This window comes from Balaenoptera acutorostrata, chromosome 7 (genome assembly GCF_949987535.1).
Source record: "Balaenoptera acutorostrata chromosome 7, mBalAcu1.1, whole genome shotgun sequence".
In the NCBI taxonomy this organism is placed as follows: Eukaryota; Metazoa; Chordata; class Mammalia; order Artiodactyla; family Balaenopteridae; genus Balaenoptera; species Balaenoptera acutorostrata.
In genome coordinates, this window is record NC_080070.1 from 75,801,160 (window position 1) to 75,808,483 (window position 7,324).

A 7,324-nucleotide genomic window follows, 5' to 3' on the forward strand; every position below is an offset into this window, starting at 1 on the left:
AAAAACCAGAACAGTCCCAGGCAAACCAGAACACATTGTCCCCTCACTCAGCCAGGGTTGATTTGAGTCCTCCTTTGAACCCACCTCGCAAGGTTTCTTCAGTATATGTGGATGTACAGTACACCTGCTGCCCTCTTTTAATGTTGCAATGGGGGAAAAAAGTGCCATTAAACACAGAGCTTTGTTAAGTTTGTTAAAATTCACATGGATCATTTTATTAAATGGAAGATCATTTTAAAAAGCAAGATTTTTTTTTTTCCTTGAACAAACCAATTTACAAGTGAAAGGATTATATTAATAAATATTAATGGATAACAATGGCCTCTCATACCATCCGTGCCAAGTGATACAGTGATATTACAGAAGTAAGAGGCCCCAGGGTATAACACTTAGGATCCTGACTTTGGAGTAAGACTGCTTTTGATTCATATCCCAATTCCTTATTTACTGATTATGTGAATTTGAACAAGGTGCTTATTCTCTCTCAGCCTCAGTTTCCCTACTTGTGAGATGAGGGTAAAAATAAAGCCCGTATCATGGGAGCATTTGAGGATTAAATAAAACAATCCTTGTTAAAAATGCTTGACAGAGTGCCTGGCACATAATAAATTTTCTATAACCATGAGTTATTATTATTGTAATATAGCTATGCAATAGCTATATTTTTGATAGCAATAGCTATAGTTATAGCTATATAGATATAGCAATAGCTATCTTTGAACTGCAATATCAAATAAGATTTTTTCAGGCAACACAAATACTACTCTTGTATTTATTTTTAAGACTATTACTATTTGGTAGAATTTTGTTTCTGTTTAATAGCATGTCCATTTCAATTCTGTTATCCTGATGGCAACACCATACTGTATCTGGAAATATCCTTCCATATGACAAACCTCTCCCAGAGCAATATTAGGCATCACATCATCCACATCTTTGAAACCTTTTTCATAAACGTGGCTCTTACCCATGAAGTGTAATTATTGAATACAGCTCTGTTTTTGAGATTTCTGCTGAGAGACAAACTAGCAAAAGCATAGGACTGTTCACCCTTACTAGAAATGATGGGGAATAAAAGAGCTTTCCCACTATGCTTTGTACTTTATGAGACTATCTCTAGATAATTCATTAGTTCTAAAGTGACATGAAAATCAATTAATTTTAATGGTGGATAACAGATTATGGTATTTAATAGTTCATCTAATTTCATGAGGCAAAGTGAATTAGACAATGCAGTGTAAATCTAATAAGGGTTGTGAGAGCTCATTTCACTGTCAAATGCAAAGATGAATGCATGTGTCAGGAATTAGATAAAAAACTAAAGCATTCTCTATGAAGTCTATACACAGTTTATATACAGATTTAAGTTAGAAGCCTTAAGGAACATAAAACATTATCCCCCTTTAGCTTGCTCTTAGAACTTATTTATTAAGCACTTACTATCTAATCTATGGTGTCTATTAAAATAGCACAGAAAGATACATGCATCCCTCTCCCATCTTTTTTTTTTTTCTCTATAAATATAAGTAGAATAACTTAGAAATGTTGGTGGTAAAAAGTTCTTCATGAAAGGTTGTTTATGAATAATTGAAATGATGGAGTACCAGGCTGTTGATGGGTTCCATTCATCTGTGTGATATTAAAAATAGCCTATTTTCTCTAAAAACATTTTTTTTTTGTTACTCTTAAATAAGCCCCTTTAAACTCAGAAACGCAGCCACTTCTTCTTAAGATTTAGCACAGTTGAGACTTTGGGTGAATAACTCCCTCCCTACCCCAGGAACTCAATTTACAGCCCAGTTTCCATTCCCAATAGAACAGAATGTACAAAGGCAGCTTCGAGAGAAAGTTTCTTTTTCAAATGCTGTTAAGTGGTTTCTTTGAAATAGTTGCAGCTCTACAGTAAAGGAATCAGGAGGTCACAGTTGCCTGGTTTCTATTGATTCTCCTAGTTAATAAAGAGTTAAACAGTGAAGTGTGGTCTTTTATTTTATTTTATTTTTTTTAAAGGCATTTTGAAGGTGCTGGAGAGGGAAGGCCTGGTCCTAAGTGGTCATGTGGCTACCGCCATTCATCTTGGTAGTGACTATCTGTCAAAAGTGGCAAGAGTCCCTGTTAACAGCCCTGACCTAAGCAGTAATGAAGGGAGAGTGCACGGCAAAGTGTCCATTATCAGCAGGTCGGGAGCAGTAAATTGGAGCAGTTTGCTTCAATCTTGCTGCAAGTTGAAATGTAAGATAGGTGGGGATCAGCAAGAGGCAATTTTATCCTATGATCATTTTTGTCAGATCGCATCGGAGTGGCAACTTAGTTCGATGCCTGATTTCAATTAACCAACTCTGGCCGTAATGCTTCCACTGCCGGGGGAAGCTCTTTTCTGAGCCTGGGTTCCTCATTATTTCTTATTTCAACCCACCTGAGGTACCCAATGGTGAGAGAAACTGTGAGGTTAGGGAATAGGAAGTGGCATGTGTGGATGACGACCGCTGCCCCTGACCTCGCCTCTGGACAGCAAGCGTCACGGTGTCCTGGGTGGCTCTAAATGCTACCTTGCTTATCCGCACATTTCTTAACTCATAAATCTGTTTTTAAGGACCTTCAACTCTGGATTTTAAATATGTTGAACTTGCATGTTGTTTAGTCTTTGACAAAAGAATTAGCCTTTTGCATGACAGTTTTTAGGGAGGGTCGGGTCACAAAAATCTGTACTTGTGCTAAGTCACATGAAGCTGCTCACAAGCACAAAAAAAGTGAGTGTGAAGCCGAAGACTGAAGCTCTGTTAACTCTTAGGTCCCTGAGAAATATTTCCTAGATGGCCTAAGTGAATCCTGGGTTCAATGCTTCTACGAAACATATGCATACGTACATAAGGAAAACCATCCCTGCTCTCAAGGAATCCACAATTCAGAGCAAGAAATAAGACATACGCCGACGGCTGTAATAAAAGTAGGAAGTGCCATAAGGGGGAAACAGGATGCTATAGAAATTTAGAAAGCTCACTTTTGGATGGGGAAATAAGGGCAAACGTCAAAAAAGGTAAACATTTAAACTGGGTCTTGGTGAATGGGAGGATATTTCCAGGTAAAATTGGAGTTTTAGTTTTATATAGCAGCCTAACCAATTACCACACATTCAGCTGCTTACAACATGACCAGTTTATTAGCTCACAGTTTCTGTGGATCAGGACCGGGGTTAGCTGGGTCCTTTGCTCAGAATCTCATTAGGCTGAAATCAAGGTGTTAGCCCGGGCTGCGTCTCATCTGAGGCTTGGGTCCTTCACCTAAGCTCAGGCAGGTTGTTGGCAGAACTTAGTTCCTTGCAGTTGTAGGACCTATTCCCCGCTCTCTCGCTGGCTGCCACTTAGGGGTCATTCTCAGCTCCTAGAGGCCACTCACCATTCCCTGCCATGTGGTTCCCTCTACAATATGAGTTTGCTGCTTCGAGACCAGCAGGATTGAGCTGAAGAAGGGCCCAGCCCCTCTTGAGCACTTACCTGATTAGGTCAGCCCCATCCAGATGATCTCCCTGTTGATTAACTCAGAGTCAACTGATGAGTAACCTAACCACAAGAGTGATGTCCGAGCATATTCACAGGTTCTGTGAGGTGGGGGGGGGGGGTGGGGGGACAGTACAAGGTGTGTATATAGGACGTGAGCATCTGGGGACCATCTGGCATGGCACTGTAGAAAGAACAGCTCTTGAGAAAAAGGAGGAGGGGGGTGGGCAGGAAGCACTAGGGTTGTTTGTGAACGGATAATGTGTCAGAGTTTTCTCAACCAAATGAAAAAAATGGAGGTGGTTGGGGAATATTGGCCTAGAAAGGGACTTTAAGTCCATGAAGCATCTTAAATTTCAGAGTGCAAACTCACCAAAGGTTTTTAAGTGGTGACATAATTACCACCATGATTTTTAAAAACTTGATTCTTGTGTCCTAGACGGATTGAGAGAGAAGGGATTGTTTAGTTTGTGTCTCTATACAAGGACGGAGGCTCTGAAGACAAGGTATTGCTGTTGTTTGCTGCTGTAGCCCCAAGTGGAACATAGTGGGCGCCTGTTACACATGTCAGATGAACGAATGAGTGTTGTGAGCAGAACAGACAGGGAACAATTGTCATAGTCCGGGTGAGCAATATTAAGGGAGGAATTAGGGAGGCAGCAATGCAAAGGGAAAGGGGGAGATGTATTGAAAAGATATCGCAGAGCTATAAGCAATGGGCTTTACAAACATGTGGAATAGGAAGAAAAGAGAAATCGAAAGTGATATCAAGATGCATAATGTGGGTTCCTGGGGAAGTAGAAAATAATGGAAAAGAATAATTATACCTATGCAGAGAGAATCACCAATTGTTCATCTAAATTTTTTACTTTCCGGACAGATTTTTGGTCTTGTGTAGACAGACCCAAATTGCATTCACTAATGGTGTATATTTTCCCACTGGCCTGTAGTTATTTTATTTTCCAGTTTTTTCAAGACATAATTGATACACACTATATAAGTGTAAGGTGTACAGAATAATGATTTGATTTATGTATATTGTGCAATGGTTACCACAATGAGTTTAGTTGACATCCATCATCTCATATAGATCCAAAAAAGAGAAAAAAGTGTTTTTTTCTAGTGATGAAAACTCTTATGATTTACTCTCAGCAACTTTCAAATATACCATTACAGCTGTGTTAACTATAGTCATCATGTATATTACATCCCCATTATTTATTTATCTTATAACTGGAAGTTTGTATCTTTGACAGCCTTTATCCAATTCCCTTTCCCCACCCTCGACCTCTGGTAACCACAAATCTGATCTCTTTTTCTATGAGCTTGGGTTTTTGTTTGTTTGTTTGTTTAGATACCACATATAAGTGAGATGACACAGTGTTTGTCTTTCTCTCTGACTTATTTTACTCAGTATAATGCCCTCAAGGTGCATCCAGGTTGTTGCCAGTAGCAGGATTTGCTTCTTTTTGTGGCTGAATAATATTTCGTTATATACATACTGCATCTTCTTTATCTAATCATCCGTCAGTGGACACTTAGGTTGTTTCCATGTCTTCGCTATTGTAAATAATGCTGCAATGAGCATGGGAGTGTAAATACCTCCCTGACGGAGTGTTTTAGTTTCCTTAGGGTATATGCCCAGAAGTGGAATTGCTGGATCACATGGTAGTTCTATTTTTAACTTTTTGAGGAACTTCCATACTGTTTTCCATAGTGGCCATACCAATTTACATTCCCACCATCAGTGCACAAGAGTTTCTTGTGCACATCCTTTTCTCCACGTCCTCACCAGCATTTGTTATCCCTTGTCTTTTTGACGATAACCATTCTAACAGGCATGAGATGATATTTCATTGTGGTTTCAGTTTGCATTTGCCTAATGATTAGTAATGTTGAGCATCTTTTCTTGTACCTGTTGGCTATTCATATATCTTCTTTGGGAAAATGTCTATTCAAGTCCTTTGCCCATGTTTTAATCGAATTGTTTGGTTTTTTTTGCTATTGAGTTGTATGAGTGCTTTATACATTTTGGATGTTAGCCCCTTATCAGACATAGAGTTTGCAAATACTTTTTCCCATTCTGTAGTTTGTCTTTTCATTTTGTTGATCACTGCTTTTGCTGTGCAGAAGCTTTTTAGTTTGATGTAGTCCACTTGTTTATTTTTGCTTTTGTTGCTTGTGCTTTAGGTGTCATATCTAAAAAATCATTGCCAGGAAGCTTTTCCTGTTTTCTTCTAGGTGTTTCATGGTTTCCAATATTACATTTAAGTTTTTAATCTATTAGATTTAATTGTCATGAGTGGTGTAAGATAGAATAGAGATCTAGTTTTATTCTTCTACATGTGAATATCCATTTTCCTAGCACTGTTTATTGAAGAAACTCTTTTCTCCATTGAGTATTCTTGGCTCTTTCGTCAAATATTTTAAGTCTTTGATTTAAAAGATAAGCACAGATACAGATAGGTAGATAAATGTTGCTTATCAGTGGCATATATACATTTAAAATTTATATATGTAAATAATTTGGAAAAATTCATAAATGACAACCAAGATTATTGAAGAAATATGAGATAGATAGCTCTCATCAAAAAAGATTAAAGTAATTGAGCCATTTAGTCATAAAAGCTTAGTTAGAGTAGGAGGTACCTTAAGTGCTATTCCACCCAACGTTTTAACTAGTGAGGACTCTCACAGCACCCTCTGTGCATGATCGTTCCATCTTTGCTTAGACAATTCCAGAGACCAAGAATCCTCTGGATTTTTAGACAGTCCATTTAAGTTTTGGACAACTTTGTTATTAAGTCTTTACCGTACATCAAAATATGCCTTCTTATGATTTATCTCCATTGCTCACAGCCTAGTCGCTGGAGCAATGTCCAAGAGATATAATATTCCTCCACATGACAGCACTTCAGACCAACTAAAGTTCCATTTCTTGTGAGGAATGCATTCCTGAGGACCTTGCATATTCAAACTTCATGAAAAACTGAGACTAATTCTGAAAAGGATGGTAGTTATTCTAGTTTTCTGGCTAAGGTGGTGCTTCTGCGTAGCAATAAGAAACGTACAATTCGCTAGCTCTCCAGCTTTGAACTTGTATAATTCTTGATTAATTTTTAATTGCGGAGAATTGCCTTTGGAGAATAAGGAGAGCTGTTTCAAATTCACTTAAAAAGGAAGAGAACTGTATTTGAAGAAAACTGTCATGTCTCCAAGGCTTCTCTTCCCAAACCCCCTCAACGTGTGGGAACAGTCAGCAGTGTCATATTAGCCTACTAAAGGAGTCCATGACACCTCCATCTCTAGAGATGGAGGCAACTTAAGAACAGGCAAATTAACAAGGATTTGCATACCCAGATGCTGAGAAGTAGACCAGATGACCCACTGAAGTTCTTCAGCACTGATGGCATTCTGACTTTTGCTCTTCAAGCCCAGGTTTCTTAAACATAATACTGTGTCCACACTTAACTGTTTCCAATGGTAGGTATAAAGCATATCTAACAAAATATAAATTTAAAATATAGATTGGCAAATGTGAGTACCATTGATTTTTTCAATATATTTATGTGTGTACATAACATATAATGTCTAATATCCAGAAGTCATTTATTTCCTTTCAACCTTGAACTTTGCATGAGGGCCAACCACTACCTGTGTTTGAAAATATAATTTTTATTTACATATTCTTATACAGCACCATGGAACTCATAGATATTTGTGTGCAGCATTCTATTTTCTTTCTCATGCGGCACTTAAGCATAGAAAGAAATATCAGAAACAAAAAGAGGAAACACTTTGTATAACACTTCACATAAAAGCGTTTT